A 19,588-nucleotide genomic window follows, 5' to 3' on the forward strand; every position below is an offset into this window, starting at 1 on the left:
AAAAGAACAACAGGTGGGAAGATGGACCTTTGGTCCGCCTAAGTTTGGTGGTCATGTTCACTTTCACACRTTCACCCTGCAGCACCAGGGTTGGCTTTGAGCTGTGTATCTTGAAATAGTTGTCTTTTGGCTTTTGACAGCCTGCATGAAAGACAAATTTTACATTTATATCCTGCCATATTTGTTGAACCCAGCTAAGAAATTCAAGCTGAAACCACATTTGTACAAATGTGATACAGCTGCCCGTAGACAGCTGGGATCCACTCCTAGGGACAATAATTTCCCTCAAGCTCTGCAAGTTGTTGTCTATATATCTGTTTTTTTCACCTAGTTGTTCCTTCAGAGAAAGCTTACAAATATGAAAAATGCTAATTGAGAGGTAGATACGACTATTTTTATGTTATTATCAAAATACTTTCATGCAATGTCATTCCCTTTTTCTTGCCTCTGATGTTTAGGTTTAAAGGTGTGCTTAATTTTTATCTGAAAATCTTAGTGTGGTTAAGAATTTTAAATCAAAGCCATTTAAATAATTTTATTGAATATTATTTTGAGTAAACTTTTCGGTTTCTACTATCAAATAATGTTGCATGATTAGCAATCTCATCTAGCTGAAGATGTCCCTGTTCACTGCAGGGGGATTGAATTGGATGACCTCTAAAAATCCCTTCCAAMCCAAGCTATTCTGTGGTTCTGTGATTACACTGAATAAAAAGAATGGAAACATACCAAAGATTTAAGAGCACTGAATATTCCTGAAAAGGCAAATGTTACTGAATACTGCAGTGTTTCAATGCAAAACTAAATTTTGCTTGTTTGTTACAGAATTTTACTGGTACAAGACTTAGTGCTTACAATAATTAAAACAACCTACCTAAATATGGCTCAGTTTACAAGATTGTGGATGTATGYACATCTTTCTAATATAGCATAGTAATATCAGGATTTTAACCAAATATATAAATATATCTAACATCCTCATACAGTACCTTATTGCTTTCTGCAGTTAATCCAAGTAATCTTCATTTTTAGAATAATTCTCCCACTACAAAACTAGGTCCCTTTGCCTTTGGGTAGAGATATGAGCAGCAGGGATATTTCGGAAACTGTTTTCCAAACCTTAGTAAAAATGTTTCTTTTCTAGGGAAAATAAAGTATTATAATTGGATGTTAATAAATGCTGCAGCAACAACATCTGAAGAAATGTTTTAAGGAATATTTTCCTCTGCTTACACTTCATTATAAACTAAGTAAGAGAAATATCATTATAATGTTCATGCAAAAATTTACTTGGAGGAAAAAGATGCCATGTATGCCCTGAAGATATCTTTGTTCTTGTCCCTCTATAAATGATTGACAGGGTAAAAAATGAAGTAATTAACTTCGAGCTGACAGAAAACAGTAACATGGGTCTGTAATGATGGCACCCATGAGTGGCATAGTGTCCTACTTATCTGCATTTTAAAGCAACAGCTGCTGGGTCTTTTGCAATGTCTGCAGAATTTTAAARAGAAGCAAGATTAGAAACAACAGTACATCTTTACTATAAATGTCACAAAACTGATCCTCACAAGATAGAGATTGAACAGAATGTGTTGGACATATGTGAAATAATTACACTGGAGGGAAAAAAGCAGCTCTTATAACTCTTGACATCTAAGTAAAAATAACCTGACGTTTCTGAACCAACATAACTCACATGTATGGTTTCACTGTCTACCAAWTTTCCTCTAGACCAAGACAGTTGTCTTGAAGATCTTCTTGAATCAGGAMATTTTGTAAAAGAAGTTAATTATAAAATGGTGCAGATGCCTCATTGCTAGACTGCATTTGCACAGTTCTATATAGAGGGCTCAGTATTGCCAGCCAGTTTACAGCCTCCGTGTCCAAAGTTAATGCTCTCGTGCACACACCATCCACACAGCTGAGCACTCAACTCAGGGCTGCTTTGAGCCCCTGTCCCAGCCTGGGGYCCTGAGGAATGATCACTTGATGACTGTGCTGTTCTTTCTCTGAAAAGTGGCTGAAGTAATGGATAGAGAACATTGTAGCCTCACAAACCACATTTTACATCATGACAGCAGAATAGTGCTGTGTGTCCTAAACAAGTGGGATGAGGGTGTTGGGGCATCTCCTGGAACAAAAGTCTGCGAGATTGTGCCACAAAAATGGATCCAGACTGATCCACAGAAATCTCCAGAGAGAATTGTCCTAAAACCAAGTTATCCACATCTGGCCTCCAARGGAACCAGATAGTTTGCTCCAAAAGAGAGCTTGGGATTAAATGAGCGGTGCAGTAAGAGCAATCAAGGCCCTGGGTGCAAAGTGGCCTGCAACATTACCTGGATTATACAGCCATACCCAAAGAATTGTGATACTGAAACATATTTTTAGAAATAATCTAATTTTGTTGGTGAGGTAAAGCTATTTCTGACATATTATATTGCAGCAGGTGGAAATCCTGCTTTGGAGTGAAATCAATTCATTCATGGGAATGTGGCTCACAAATTAATAATGATACTTKCTTTGCTAATTATTGATATTATCTTTGAAATGGCCTCCTAGCTTAAGGGCTTCTTTGAAAGAAAATGGCAGCTCCTGGAGCTCTACAGCAATGTGAAATTCTGGGTTGGCATGTTATTTATTTCAGCTGTAGYTATGACAGTGATTGTAGTTGCCTTCGACCTTCTTGATGGTCGGTATTCAAAAAGCTTCAGATGATCCTGAAAATCAGGACCATGTCTAATCTCACCTCTTTGATAGTCACTTGGAGTACAGCAAGGCAAAGGGTATTGAATAATCTGTGATAAAACTTACTGGAGACTGATAGGTTGCTCAAAGCTGAAAATAAGATTCAGACTGATCATTTTTTAATGCCTAAAATGAACATAGATGGATTTTAAGCATCRCAGCTCTACTGCAAAATTCAGTTTCTATTCCCTTCAGTGGACCTAGTATTTTAGACTATATTTGCTCTCACAAATTTGTGAGCAGCTGGATGTCTCTCTCTCTTACTTAAACATTTATGGAATTCACCTTTAATGCAGGGAAACATCCAGACTGCATTTAACCCTATTTTATATATTTAAATCTTACTGTGCTTTCAATATGCCTAACAAACATATACAAAAGTGAATGCAGAAAGACCACAACGGGAAAGACMCCTCCTGTTCAAAAACACAGTTAAGATATTTACCTTTTCCTAGTACTCTAGTGGTTAGACACTTATTCGAGTGTGAGAAATTCAAGATTTTGCCAAGGCATTGATTGAGGAAGTGGGAGAAATAAATGCAGTTTCCTTAGCATTCCTTAAATGCAGAATCCTTAGGGGATTCAAAGCTAGAACTTCCTTGTCTTCATAAMGTGTTCTCACCACCAGGTAGCCATTTTGGAAAGGGTATTTTTCACCTCTTCTCTTGAAAAAGCACAGTGACTGAAGGGTCAGGATGGTGAAAGTTTGGGAGAAGGAAGTTGGTGGTGACCTCTAGGCTGGAGTCTAAAGAATGCAGTGAATGGGCCGTCCTGATTCTGGGTTGGCTTTGACTGAAAGAGCAAAAATGCCGGGAAAAGGGATATGCCCCTGACAAATTGTTTTGCAAAAAGCGAGGAACATCACCATCACCACCATTTCTTCCCCTCACATTTTAAACAAMATTGCTGCTCAATAAAGTGCAATTTAGGTCTCAAATTTCTGAATTCATATCTAATACAGAGACTGAAGCCAGGCTTACATCAAGAGTGAGAATTCAGATATATTCTGTTTTTTCTACAAACTAAATTCAGGGCATCACGTTTGAACTCAGCCAATCCCTAAGGTGTTGCTGTGCTCTGTAAGGGAACTCCATTAAGAATGCATTTGGCCAAACTCCTTGCTTAGCACAGCAAAACTGAATTCCTTAGTCAACACTTCCATTTACTGTACATGGAATTTATGTAACYAAGGCACCTTGGATCACCCTCTACGGACCATGTTGGGATGCCAAAGCTGGGCTCCTGTAGCTCGAAGTTGAGTGCCCTTCTCTCAGCTCTACAGGCAATATTTGAGTTGGTTCTGCTCTCTGCCTCTGCATCCTCACCCTGASGATTGCTTCTTCCCACAGCCACCTTGGAAAACGTTTTAGCATTTTAGCAAAGCCAGTTCGTTTCTCCTCCCATCAATCAGCAACARTGTTTTCATGCACACTGCTAAATTCTTTACTGGACCAAGAATTCTCCTTGAGTTGACACTGAAAACTATTCAGTATGGAGAGTGGTGGTCCAAGGTTTGACCTGCTTTGTATTGATTTGGGGGAGAGCAAGAATGTGTCATGTTGCTGAATGGCAACATCAATTCCTTAAACACTGTGCACTGAGATCAATGAAAAGAAATCAATACTTCACTTAAAAATGGTATCATGGAACAAAGTGTCCTACTCTTTCCCTTAAGAGATAAAAAAGAGGTAAAAAACAGTATTTGCTGCACAAATAACACAATAAACCAAATACTGGAAAAGTCCTGAAAAATGCATTACCCTCCTTCACACACTGTCACCAAACGGGATTATCTCAAAGCTCACTTATTTTGCCCCCTGTCATTAAGAGGAGAAGCTCATCCCTGAGTTTTATGAAACAAAACCTAGAGGTTTACCAAATAAAATGAGATTATCTCCTTCCTACAGAGCATAAGGAAAGGGATGAGAATAGGATTTAAAATAAGGTAGGAGTGATGTGACAGCAATGACAAGATTTATTATTACAAAGGTCTGGGAGAGCCTGAAAAAATAAGAACATTAAAACATGAAGACTATCACACTACCATGCCTTGCTGCAATTTAAACATTTCTTCATTTCCAGTTAAGATGAATCTGAAAGAAATGCTGCTGAAACAGCATTATTTATATATTGTATTAGGTGTAGAAATACAYTTTCAAGTAGTTAAAATTAATCTGTTTCATCATCCCACTTAATTCATTATGAAGGGTGAATTGTTGGAGGAGACCAGAAGCAGAAGGCATTCATTATGCTTTAATAATGTTTTAACTGATGTCTTATGAAATTTAAGAAACTGGCCAGATCATTGAATGGATGAGAATGTACTGTGATGCACTTGTTATATCAAAGTGAATTGTGATGTTATTCAACTTAGCAGGAGCCTTATAACACTAAAATCTATCGTTGATAAAGGTGTATTTTTTTCAATTACCATTTATTTGCACATTGATGCAATGACCTGAATGGACTAATCTTTTAGGGATGTGTAATCCCATTCTTTCTGAAAGCAGAAAGAACTGAATCCAAATTAATCCAGAAGAATGCCTTTGAAATGCACAAGTGGACTGCAAGAGTGGAAATGTTTAACAAGGGATGGACTATTATTTCAAAACTCTGCCTGGGGAACAAGTACTGAGCAGAGGCAACTCACTAATTTGCTTCTCACTCACCCCTTTTTCCCCCCAAATAATAGATGTCTGTGACTGCAATCACAGTGAACATCCTCTAGGTTTGTGCATTTTGTCCTGGACAGCCAAAATCCCACACCCTTCACTCTGAGTGCCAGACAGACACAGAAGCATGGCTTTGAAGGGTTGAAAGATGTGAAATGTAATGACTGTAGCTGTGCCACTGAAGTACTAAAGAGCTGAGAAGTGTGACTGATGAGGTCTTAGATAATTGATTACCTAGCAGGTTGCCTGTAGTTCATCAAAGGACTAATGAAAATTTACCCCAGGTACCTGCAGAGCACTGTTGAGAAGCATGTGGAGACCTGGAAACACCCAAATACAACATTAAAGACATGAACAGAGCAAGCACAGAACAGTGATGTTMATTATTTCAGCTCATATGTATATTTCATGTATGTTAACCAACTGGAGCATTAAARAAGGCATGATGGAAACTACCTTGCAGAAGAGGGAAATGGTGGAATCACTGTCCCAGGAACCCTGCAGATGTGGTGCTCAGGGACATGGTTTAGTGGTGGACCTGGCAGTGATGGTTTAATGGTTGGACAGAATGATCTTAGACATCTTTTACAACCTCAGTGATTCCACGATTTGATTTCTAGATTAAATGATTTAAATGGTTTAATGTCTAGAGAACAGATAAAACACGACTGAAGATGCAACTTGAACTTATAAAAATTGTAGCTACTGGGCAAATGCTGCTGTKTGGTGCTCGATCACTGATACATCATGTTATTGCAGTACACGAGTGGATACAGGGACAGCTACACAGAGGAATTTAGAAATGCTGCCTAAGAATGTAAGGGTTGGTTTTGGGAAAGCCAAAGCTTTAAGCACCCTGGTCTCATGGAARGTGTCCCTGCCCATGGTAGGGGGATTGGAACTAGATGGCCTTTAARGTTCCTTCCAACCCAAACTTTTCTATGGTCCTATAAGGCTATCATAATTATTCAATTTGTATTGTAATTTTAAGTTGCAAATGCACAGGAGTTAAACTGTAAATGCTCTCCCTCCAAAAAAACAMAATTTGATAGGCCTTCAGGAAATGTAAAGAATGGCCCTTTCCCACAGAGCATGATTGCTCACCAACCCCAAACTATAAATATCTAATTTTTTATCCTACCAAGGCAAATTACCCATTAATCATCCATTAGGAAAATCTATGTCAGGCAAAATATTGGCAGAGGAAACTCTGGCCTTGCTGGTGGATGACTGCTTTTATCAGTGCAAAATGTTAAGAAATCAGAAAATAAATTCTAAAATGAGCTAGTCATCTCAAATAGAGTTTCAATTATTCTTGTAATTGGGGATGATTMCATTATTCTGTATACACACTAAGAAAAAATAATTCACAGACATACAGAGTCTTTAAGTCCCAGCTGACCATGATTATTTAAAAAGTATTTATATTTTCATACAAGCACTTCTCCAGATCTAATTACACTAAATTACTTCTGTTGGTACTTCATTCTTCCAAGAACAGTCTGCACAGCTGATTTTTTTAAAATGTCCTTTACCCATAAAGTCCTATTACCATGCACACAATGTGATSAGAGGTAAGCAAAACAGGAAAAACATATCCATTGTATCACTTTGAGATATTGCCAAGTTTCTGGTACAAATATCACTCAGAGAGACTCTTACTGAAGTATTTGACCTAAATATCAGCAGGACTACTTTCTAGCAGTACTCTAAGAGAGCACAAATGATGTTTTCCTGAACCTCTCTGTGGGTGTGGCCTTTTTGGCGTGCAATAAAGAAACAATTACAAGAAATATTCCCATTCTTCTGACAGAAAAGACAAAGCTCTTAGAATGCTACAGCGCTGCAGAGAAGTAACAGCACTGAAAATACCACTGTGGTATTTTCACAAAGTGGTATTTACCACCAGTGATTTTACCACTTTATTTTCCTTTGTTCTGCCTATCCTAGGAGAAGTGGTTTGAAGGCCAGATATGTCACGCTTGCAAAGGAGTGGATATAAAGATGCATTTTCAATGGAGGTTTCTTCATGATTTGTGATTCCAGGACCTCAATAATATGTCAGAAGTCAGGGAGAGAGAGACTGAATTATCCTTTTCTTAAACCTGTTGGAGTTTGCTTGCTTATGACACATTATAAGTACAACCAGAGCCTAGGTCATAATAACCTGAGATGGAAGGATTAGAAGTACTCATCTGATCCCATTAGAAAAACACCCATTTTGGCTCCAATAAAAACCTCCCAACCTCTTTTCACACATCAAATTCAGAAATTTCAGACAGAATTTGATGTCAGATTCTTCAGAGTTTGGAGACTTAAAGAGTCTAAGATGACTTATTTAAAATCTATTTATCCCTAATAACTGCAGTCRAGTGTCCTACAATGAACAAACAGCTCTTTGTGGTGCTCCAGCATCACTCCATATCTCTCTGACAATGTAACTGTGCTTCTTTAGGTCCTAAGTCAAGGCAGAATCTGAGCTTCTCAATTCCAGAATGATACCACTTCTGGGAGAMAGAAAGATATGATGGAAAATTCATTGTGTTCTTTAAACAGGCACAGTACTTCTTTTGTAGAAGACATAATTATTACAGAATGTTTAATAAAGAAATTTAGAGTATTKCCAGTATTTCATATACCTATCTGTCTGCTCTTCCAAAAGATAACAAAATTCCATTTTAAATTGATGTCTCCAGTAGCTCTGGGATATATTTAGAACTCAAGACAAGTAGAAAAATGAATGCAAATCTTTTGTGTAACATGCTGGGGTAGCTAGTGCATTTCCATAGATGGAACACTAAAAGTACAACTGCAGCAGCTTAATATTTTACAAAATTTCCAAAAAAAGCAGCACTGAAATCTGAGTATAATTGAAGTGTCCTTTCCTAAAGACTCAAATGGCAACAAAGTAGGGATTTTCCTTTCAGTCATCTTAATGCAAATTAGGAGCTGCTTCATTGAAGTAAGGAAATTATTGCAAGTAAGAAGTTTAGGGAAAGGAAACTTTAATCCTTCTGCACACTGWCCACATTAGAAGGAAATATATTCTTATGTCTGTCCAAGCCTGATGTCTTTAGGATGGCAATACAGAGGAATTAAAATTGAAGTAGCTTTTTTTTTAGTAGAAAATCCATCTATCATAGAAGACTCTCATAGTCTATTGAGAAGAAAACAGCCCCATTTTCTACAGGCTCCAAATTCASCAATGATCCTTGCATTACACTGGATAATTTTCACGTCATTAATTCAGTCAATTTGCCCATTCTTTCATACTTTAAGTGAGAAAAACATCCTGTCTGTTGATTAGTTGTTTTACAATTTTTTTATCCAGACTTCTTGCAGCCAAAGCTGTTGCAATCCTCATTAAAGGCAAAATAATCTGAATTTTATAATAAATATAATTTTTTATTTATAATAAATATAAATTTTTTTTAATCTCATAAAGGCAAAAATTTTGAATTTTATCCAAATTTTAAAATTGTTTTGATATTCTTGAAGGAAACCTATAGGGAAGTATTACTAAATGAATCTGCTGATTGTGTAGCAGAGAGACAAAGGTGGATAAATTGATTACTGAGGACATTTAAAAGAAAACCCTGTATTTCTAATCATGTTCTATTTAAACATATTCTGAATTTTAGCATTGAGCAYGAATAGAAATAAAACGTCCTGAAAGCATCAAGAAAATAAAAGATGATTGCATTAACACAGTAGCTATAATGAAAGGTCATATTTCTTGGCCTGCATGAAAAGACATCATATCATTCAGATACTGAGAGAAATTATGAGGCATTTGATGAATGTGATCAGATTTACAGGAAACAACAATTATTTACCACTAAACCAGTGAAACTCACCTGGCTGCCAGGTTTCATGTCTGTTAATAATCTGTGGGAGTTAACAATCTGTGGTTATTGCACCTGCATCAGGAGATGTGGTGAGCTGTGGGCTGCAAACTGAGACATCTTMCAGCAGCTACCCCTAGATCTTGGCCACGTAGTAAGCCCAGCCCAGAAACTGATATGAAATGTCCAACAGTCCATTTCTTTGAATTCATCTTTTGTTCTCCTTACTGGTRTTCTAATCAATTATTAATGTATAAGTAGATGAATAGATTTTCAAAGACTTATGAAGAAAATTCATGTCCAGTTCAGTTTTGCTGAAAGAGCTGCTAAAGTTCAYAAGGCTTTCAAGATGAATGCATATGTAAATAGCAGTGATGAAAGAGGAATTCTGATTTTTACTCCTGGAACATCTCATGATTCTGGCTTGAAACCAGAGTAAAGACTGATTAATTGCAGCCTGGTTGGGGCTAACTTAAGCAGAATAAAACCCATGTAAATGAGATCTGAAGCACTGAAGTCATGCTGCAACTCATAACTCTGGTAGAGGCTTCAGGAACCTTKTTCTGACCTTGCTCATGTCCCTGTGCTGACCTTACCAATATCCCTGGAGCTCATCCTTTTTTTTCTGTAAAGACCAGGTATGAAATCTGGACCAGACACTAATGCCCTAAACAATAAAATATGATGGATTTGCAATTAAGTTAATGACAAGTGGATGTCATAAAAATGTGTCTGTAATGCCATGTCTGCATGAGACACTGGGCAGAATAACTCCCAGAGTAAATGTACTTTCCAGGGCATCTCTTGGGACATTACATCCACAGCTTCTCCCYGCAGCAGAGCCTTGTCRCAATATCTCTCCATGGATGTGGCARTGCTCTGACAGAGATTAAAGGAAAAATAACTTTCAATGCTTATATTGAAAGGGCAATTGCATTTTGAATCTGCAAACCCTGTTAGAAACATTGCTTGCACCTTGTTTCCTATAGCACTTCTGAAAATAGTTTTGGTACTGTCTAGTCTCAATCTGTTTTTAAGATGGATTCACTAAGATACCTGCTCCTTCTCCATAAATACATGAAGAAACCATAGACATTTTTCAAATCTAAGCTTTACTTCTTTTACAAGAATAGTTCCTGAAGTATCCTCAGCCACATGGAACATGACAGACAAAGCCTGACTGGCTGGGTACAGATGGGAACGGTGGAAAGRACTGAACATGCATGGCATTGCATGTTGAACCATCTTCCAGCAAGTGCCAAAATACTGCTTGATGGCCATTATGCTGTGCTTTCATTTTGTCATTGATAACCTATGATCCTTTTCTCTCAAAATTGTCTTACAGTCTCTGCAGAAAGGATTAATTACCACTGTGGGTATCTGCAGGCTCTACCTGGACTCTGAAATGTCTCAAGGACATCAAGAGGAAAAAGCCTGCCTGCAGAGGTTGTGCTTTTTAAAAGAAAAAGATTACAAATCGTTCCAGCTCCCAGAATGAAATAAATATCAATACTTTCTGGAAATGGGAAGGACAAATATAATTAGCAGCACACTAAAGGAAAAACTATTTCAACATGACACAATGAAAATCTAAGTGGTTAGAAATATGAGTTTATAGAAATCCCAAAGCCTTTTATGTTGTTAAGTAACTTCTTCTGCCCCAATTTTTTCCCAAAGCTTTCAGCTGCTGCCGACTATGCCAAAGCCCTTTTAAACAACTAGAAGGAATGTGTAGGAGTGTTATTGCCTCCTCTGTAAGCAGAGGTTTGAATAGAGATGATATTATGCTGTGCTAAGCAGGTATGCTGATAATTGTAGCAGCCCAATATGTTGGGTTAAGGAATGTGGTTGCCTGCAAGGTAAATTAAAAGCATAAGAAATAGAATCTATGGAAAATGGGTGAATGTTTAATTATTGTAATTCCTATTTGAGGAGGAACATCTGGCAAACTCTTTACCAGATAACTCTGATAGTCTTCTTTTATTTGCTACATTTGTAGATAAAGCAATTAGAGTGAGAATTTTCAAGAGGAGCACGAGCCAAACACTATCAGAGTTTTCACAAGAGATGAAGTTGGAGACATGGCAGAATGCAGATGTGCACACACACAGATACAAATGCACACAGAGATATTTTAATCTTTGAAATATTTTTTCACTCCATTTGTTCTGAATATGAGGCACATTCAGGGAGGATCAAATCCTACTTGTCAAGACTGGTATACAAGAGGGACAGAGACAGGGCAAGCAGTGCAAGACCTGCTGGGGCTGGCACGCTGAAATGGGTCCCCCTGGACACCAGCCTTAAGTGTCGACCAGTCCTATACTCACAGCAGAAAGAGTAAAGTAGCTGCATCTAAACCAGGGTTTACTCAACAGGATGCCAGTGAGGCCTGGGAGGACTTGATCAGTATTTCCTTTCCAGTTACAAGAGTGGGGTGGCAGAGAATAACCAAATGGAGTTGGCTGAGGAGCTCCTTACGATCCCCAATTCAGCAGCCAATTCCCCAGATCCTCACATGCTCACCAGGGCATTATTACAGTAATTTCTATTTCTAATGAGAAGCAAAAGGATCAGCAAAGCCCACTGCTCCCACTTAGCCTCATCACTTCACTTGGGTGGGCTCCCTCCTCACAGATGGAYTTCCTTGCAGTGAGACCAAAGATCMTCCTCRTTTGTCTTTATTSRAAGGAACTTGGAATGCAAATTCCCACTGCCCTTTTCAGCAGTGTTATGTCCTGTTTCACACTGTTCTCAGCTTTCTTTCAACACAGCTGATTTGGAGAGCCTGTTCTATGATGAAGACACAGAATGAAGATACAGGAAGAGTGGCTTCATGCCTTTTCTGTATCAGACTTCAGGCAGAAAAATCTACAATAGGGCCAAGCATCATCTTTGTCTCACAATGGCCACTGTGCTGTGTGCCAATGCATGTATTCAGATTTCCAACTTTTGACTGTATTCACACAAGCTTTTATTTCAGCAGGCTTCCTTCTCCCTGTTCATGGTCTAAGCTAGGTCTTGTACTTTTCCAGTTGACRGCTGCACAAACTGACGGTCTCCTATTATAGCTGTTGACATGGAAACATCATAAGCAACTATTTGTTGAATAAGACTGCTTTTTCACAGAGAACAGACACAGCTTAAATGCATGTTTTGCTGACTCACTTTCAGCCATTTTAAGCCACAGACAGTTTATCTTCACTTTCACGTCCCCCACCATGCACTGATGGATCATGTTCAGAGTTTCTGCTTAGAAGTGAATCTGAAACTATGTCTATCTTGGTTATAAAAATTTCAAGCAAATCTTATTCTCAYATGAGGCCAAGATCCTCATCCTCATCATCTTCTGGCTTGGATATTATTCCATCTGACACTTTCTAGTCTCTGAAGCAGAAAGCAGGCAGTCCCTCTAGGGAATGGAAAAGCACGATGTATGCGCAATGAAAAGCTATTAAGGCATCTCTTAAGAAAAGAAAAAGGTGTGCTGCTTCTGTGGAGAAGACATCATCATGTCAAGCACATTACCTGTTCTGGGACACTCTTTTAATAACTTATGAAACAGAGCAATATGGAAAACAGCCAGACTACTGAAGCTGCTGAGAGAAAAGCTGCCTCACACCAGGCTCTAATAACTCAGCACTGAGGATGTGATTCCAGGTTTCAGCCAGATATTTAAAATATGACAAGTTTTACTGAAAATGTAAAGATAAGATGACTTAGGCTTTCATAAGGAGCTTTGATAAAGAGCTGCTTTATATTCTGTTTTTTATTCTGAACTTTAGGCAGATCTTGCTATCTCAGATTCCAGGAGGCTGTGGTTGATTTACACACGGCTCACTCCTTCCAGGTGCTCAGTACCGTGTGCATTAGCTCGTAGTTTTGAACACAAAGCAGTCAATGATTTGCAAAGCCACAACCACATAGAAATAAATCTGCTTTTTGCCCTTTTTTTAGCCCTGCATAAAAGGCTTGCTGGGCTGCTGGTTCATGCTGCAGCTAACAATGCATCGCACCGCGTCTCTGGGAGGGATCGCTTGAACTCGTTACACACGCTGTGCCTAAGAGCAGCAGATATGATAAACATTAAGATGTGAAGGAAAGAGCTGGTGTCAGAGGAGAGATGAGGCTGTTTGACTGATGTGTTTACATGTTCAGTTTTCACTCTCCATTAACTGCTTCATCTTTGTCTGTGAAATGTTATTAAGAATTGCAAACAAACATCATTTTTCCTTAACTGTTCATTAGTATCAACACTGARAAAAAGATCAGATGAATAAGAAATGCAGTAAGTGTTAGGAAAAAATATAATAGCTTGTGAGGTGGCTAATAGTTTCAACTGACTATATATTCAGTTTCACAGTCTTACGGTATTGGTGAGACATATGTTTTTATTTACAGCATCACATTTTAGGGCAGGTTTTTTCAACACCAGACTGCCATCAAACTATAAACCTGAAGGCCTTTGAATTGTGAGTAGTCCAAGATTAATAATTCCCACGTGCATCTTTCAGCTGAGAGTGGCATCAGCATTGTGAGTCTTAGGACACTTCAGAGAAGGACCCGTGAAAATTTCACAGGTGTAATATAAAGGAATGTGAAATGCTCACAGTTCCCACTGACAGTGAGAGACCCCCTAAAAAAAACCCCAACAAAACAGTTTTTCTCCAGATATTCTCTGTTCTTCAATTTTCAGTTGAAATTTTAAATTTCTCATTTGCTTCATTCTTAGCAGCAGAATGATGAACATGATAATTTTTGAAAATGCCTCTAAGCATATAAACAGGTCGATTTTTGTAAGAAAATATTAGATTTGCTTTGCCAAAGACAAGAGTTGGCTTCATCTTCCTTTTTTCATTTTACAGATAATCACATGTTCTGTAAGCCAGAAGAAATGACAACTACTGGATTTATTTCCCATTTTATTAGGGGATTCTTGTATTCCAGCATATCCCTCATCCTTCTCAGTGTCTCAGTGTTTCTGATAATTAATGAAGGCCTGAATGAGCAGTTTCTCAGTGATCTGGTTCAGCTCTTTACTGTTCCCCTGGGGAAAAGGTCTCTCAAGCACACAGAGTGACCCTTCTTACTTTGAAAAATAAAGATTTACACTATTTGCTTGATTCTGAATCTGAGCAGCTCCCACTGAAGTTCATGAGACTATTTGTGCCAGGAGGATCTGGAAAAGGCTCTGATTTTCAGAAAAAAAACTTGCTAAAAAGTAGTAATCAAAGATTCAGAAACTCTTATTTAACTAGGACATGTGTAATGAAATTCCAGCATTTCCAGTCTGAAAAGGAATTTCAAGTCCAATAAGCCACTTCACAAGTTTAGCTTGTGTGCGTACCTATCTGTCCATTTCCAAACATATCTGCATTATGCCATTTATGACACATTTTCTGGAYGCACACTTCCATCCTGTGCTACAATTTGGACTGTTCAACTGCCCAGGAATCTGAGGTAAGTGAAAATCTGTACAAAAAGTCCATTTTCCTCCACTTACCGTTCAGTACAGGGAATTCTAATAGTTCTATCTTGCCATTAAAGTACAGGCATGGTACAGCTATTTCCTAATTAAAACAGAAAAAATGATGCCTAGGTGCCAGATTCACTCACATTTGCTCTCCAGAAATCTGTATTGACCTACAGTGCTGCAAAGCCTGAAAGAAACTGCATTTTTGATGCTCCCAGATGCTGGAATCATAAACTCATCCAGCTTTATGACCGTGTACTGAGTGCATGTGGATCCTCAGCAGTGCTAATTAAAGTGACAAATGAATTTAGAAAGAATCCTGGGGAATAAGAATATGGGCAAAACCCCAGTCCAGATAAACAAGACTGTCAGTGTTTCAAAGCYATGCTGCAGAAGAATGCACGGACAACAGTCAGAAGCCTGCTGCTTCTAGACATGTATATGAACACCCATGTGTGTGTGAGRGAGAGCAACAGAGAAAGGTTTGCAGTGTGGGTGGGATTCAGGTCACACAACCTCRAGTGTCTCTAATATAGATGTTTACATCTCAGCTAATCACCTGAGGCTCCTTCCACTCAGCTGTGAGAAATAGACATTTTTAGGGCATGAGTCGCCTGAGCAATTTTAGATGTCTACTTCTGGATGACATGAATTGTACTCTAAAAGTGCCAAGTGCACTCCACTGACTCAAGAGAGATAGCAGGAAACTAGCTTAAGTGAATATTTTTGCAATGTGTATGTAGATATAACATATAATTAACACTAATGTGTCTGTTTGGATTTTCTTTATATATATAMRCACACACATACATCTCTCAAAAAAATATTCTCTCTCCTTGTAATGAGTATTTAATTATGACTAATTCACACTTCTCTCTGCTTTCCCCAGTACCTCCTTCTGAAAACCTCTGGTGCAATTGTATCTTCACTGCATTTCTCCTTCCAGACCTACAAAGCAGAGCTTTCCATCACYCAGTCTGATGTTGTCATCTGTTCAGGTTTCACTGCCATGATGTCTCCAAGAATTGCATTTCTCAAGCAGATTTCAGATTGCACTGCAACTGGCTGTGCAGCTTCTCAGGAGAATTTTGCCCATGGAGCCTTGACCTGATGTTCCCTGGCCTGTGGGGTTTCACTGCCTCAAAGAAGACAGGGAGACTGAACCATGGTTGTTAAAGACATTGCATAAAGCCAGCCCTSGATATCAGAAAATTCAGTCTTCACAAACCGCCTCAACCAAATTTCAACTGTAGCTCTGAAAAATTCAAAACTGAGAATTTCTGTGATCTGTTGAAAATCAAAGTCTCTCTGGTGGAAGTTGTCCCTGCCTGTGRCAGGGGTTTGAAACTAGAYGATCTTTAAGGTCTCTTCTAACCCAAACMATCTAYGATTATATAAATCTRTGATATGGAAACATGCTGATTTCTAAATCAGTAACTTTGTAAAAAGGTGTCTAATACCTYATGGAGAATCCATTGTGCTGGGAATCAGAGCGAACCATGCAAAGCACCTCAGCTTTTGCTTCCTTTTTGCTGGTGCTAAGTTGTGATGGCAAATCTCCAGATTYTTCCTCATGGCTTAATAAAGAATGAACCACAACATATACATTTTTTACACAAATTACTATGTGTTTATATGGCATGTATCTATCAAAGCTATGAAAAGCTTAGCACTTGAAATCATGTTTGGCCACTGACAGTACTGAACAAATTTTAACCAGAGAAGTGGCAGTGAAAGGGCTACGGGGATGTAAAGGTTTTAAGTTATTTGTGCAGAATGATACACCTCCATGGTGCCTGGTTGTGGCTTTAGACAACTGGAATTTTAAATTATTTAAATTATTTCGGAAGCTGTCCGGTTTGAATGAAGCTTAAACGGTGCAGTGACTGTTTATTCTAAGTGTATCTAACTACTTTTCATCTGTAAACCAAAACCAGACTCCAAGACAGCAGTTTTGGATGCCAGACAATTCCTGAAAACCTTTTCTTTCCGTGTCTAGTAGCAATTACTGAAGCATCTACTCTTATCCACAGAAATCTAGYACAAGTACTTAAAGCTCAGGAATAATCTAGTAAAACAACAGGAAAACCACTTAAGCTCTCAGTTTCATCCAAAGATTGGGAATTAAAGTTTAAGTGGCTGCTTCARTTCACAAAACTTTTTAAAGCACTGTGCTTCTCCGATGCTTAACTCTTCAAAAGCCTGTCGTGTTCCATTGCCTGTGCCTTAAATAACACAGCATTTCCTGAGAGTAGCAATAGTAACCATACGTAGCCTGAAAAATTTGACTATTGCTGTGGGCCTGGGAGGACAAAGCAGAGCATGTATTTATTTCAAAACAAACAAGTCTATAATTTTACAAGAACAGATTTTAAAACCATGAGACAAAAAAGGCAAAAAGGAAGACATGAATTTGCRTAAGATCCTGCTCTGCATGTAGATAGCACAATGTTTAACTGGTGATGGGTTTGTTTACTCTCCTCCTTGGTCATGAGCYGATGACTGAATTCCAATGACTTAAAAATTACAACAGCAGATTTTCTTTAGCCTATCATTTGAGTTAGTGAATTCAATTTTAGTTCATTCACCTTCACCACCAAATAAAGCATGAATAATAACATTTTCTATGYTACTATCAATTCTCTCACTTTCTGCATTTTTTTCTGTATTTCTTTTCCTCAAGAAATTTAGTGACAAAGAGGTTGTGGGTCCCCAAAAGGATTAAAAACACTTCCTACTGCCCCACCCTTCCCTGGAGTCTCATTCTTTGCCTTTAGTGTTGCGGACTCTGATGACAGACCAAACAGAGGTACAGGGTGTGTGATACAAAAGTAACAGGTAGTACTGAAAAGAGTAATTCAGGAAATTCATGGGAAATATGCCAGGAGGAGTCAGAAAGATAGACTGGGGTAAAGACAGAAAAAAAACCCAACTCTGAAACACTTGAGTACATAGAAATAAAAGATAATGTCAAAGAGCTACACAMTTTTTCTGAATGAGTAATTCTTCATCTCTTTCCTGTGTTGTAAACAGGACTTCTGATTGCTTTGAGCCACCTACTTCTAGTCCTACATTCAACCCTTTAACCCCATATTACATTTTGCCTCACTTAATGCTATGMTATTTTAGTAGGGGCTAGATGGGGAAAACACAAACTGTAAGGTAAAGAAGAAAACCCTGCATCCAACAAACCCCACATCCACTGGTATAACTGTAGCTTTACTTCTCACCCTCTTTTGTTGGCTTTTTATGAGCAGATAATGACACTTATTTTCAATTCTACAACCTATATGGATCTTAATTTATTTTGTTGTGTTGCCTAGAATAGCTTGATTTGCTTCAATTCAGCTATCTGGCTAAAAAATAACTGTGCTTGTTGTACTCAGTGAAGGACAGCACAATCATTAYATCCCAAAGAAAGGAAAACAGTAAACTTGAATCATAAACTTGGCATTCCAGCTAGAGATTTACAACAACATATGGTCATTTGCYTCTAGCTCTCTTACACATGCTGACTAAAATAATCCATTGAAACAGAAATGTCCTGAGTTGTAAGAATAGAAACCAAATGCTAGATTCTAGCTTTTTACATGAGCCCTGCCTGTAAAGAGTTTATCCATAAAGAGAAAATTTTCAGCTCTGGAAACAAGCACGTTTCTGAGCCCACATTTATTTTTCCTTAGTGCCTAATACAGACATAAACTACCTTTGCAATTAGAGCATRTGAGTTGAACTAACAGTGACAGGCACATGCTGCAGGTGTTCCTGCACTACAAACACGTCACGGTAATATGTGTGATACAGAGCCTCTCAAACAGGCTGCTCAGATATGGACACAGCCAATTGTGTGGGTTTGAGAGAAAAAAGCAAATGCCAACAAAAGTGACTGAGGCTTTTGTGGTTTTCTGCTTCAGAGGCTTGGGGCATTTGTTGGAAYGACTCTGGAATAAAAGAACAGGTTTTGCATTTATGGTTTGGGAAGTGCTATTTAGATAAGCAGCTAAGACATCAAAGCCTCCTGCAGTGAAGCACCAGGGCATAGCAGCTTAGTGAGACAGACCACAGCCAGAATTCATGAACTAGCAGAAAACCAGGCCCATCTGTGCACACAGGGCACTACTGTACAGATGAACCAGGCCAGTCCAGATGCAGCACAGCTATCTCAGCGTGGCTCAGAGARCAGGTTAATAAGCCTCAGTTCTCAGCAGAGCTCAGCAGGTCGATGCTCACACAGGGAGGATCAAGCTCTGCTGCAGTTCAAACTGCACTAAGGTGTTCAGGACCCTCTGTCAGCCCTTTACGTGTACCCCGCAATTAACCTGCACTTGCCATTTGCTTTTCGCACCATTACTCCCTGCATTTTTGGGTTCCTTGCTTACCTCGAGAGAGGAAGCTTGGATCTATCCATCCTTACACACACAACTGTAGCTTTTCATAAAATGCAAATTCAGGGAGCTGACCAAAGCTCTTGGCAACAAAGTCTGTTTGGTTTGGAAGAAAACTACTTCAGGTCAGAGAAGGTTAGAGATGCACTTCTAATCTGACCTCGCCCAACAGCAACATCACTGGTAAGAGTGATCCAAATCCCTTCAGTCATTGCTCTTTCTGGCAGCAGTACCAATTAGTGCTTCATGTGGTYGCTGCCCATTAGAATCAGACACTTCATGCTAACATTTAAGTTTTGCCTTCCTTCGCTGCTACTTTACTCCTTCACGCTGAGAGCATAATGACAAAATGTAGAATTTAGCCTTAATTGGATCTCTGCAATGTTATCACCTGAATTAGCTCCCCTGTGAATAATTATCACTGCCTAGAGGCTGACAAATTGCTTCCCTCTACTTCATGAT

The 19,588-nt window shown here is 38.6% G+C and overlaps 1 protein-coding gene across 5 annotated transcripts in view; it reads right to left on the reverse strand.

Moving 5' to 3' along the window:
* DLG2 (discs large MAGUK scaffold protein 2) overlaps positions 1–19,588 on the reverse strand; it is a 307,910-nt gene that overhangs the window by 64,853 nt on the left and 223,469 nt on the right. The gene's annotated exons all lie outside the window — the stretch shown is intronic.

Source organism: Malurus melanocephalus, unplaced genomic scaffold (genome assembly GCF_030028575.1).
Source record: "Malurus melanocephalus ecotype Western Australia unplaced genomic scaffold, MMel_1.1 scaffold_34, whole genome shotgun sequence".
Lineage (NCBI taxonomy): Eukaryota > Metazoa > Chordata > Aves > Passeriformes > Maluridae > Malurus > Malurus melanocephalus.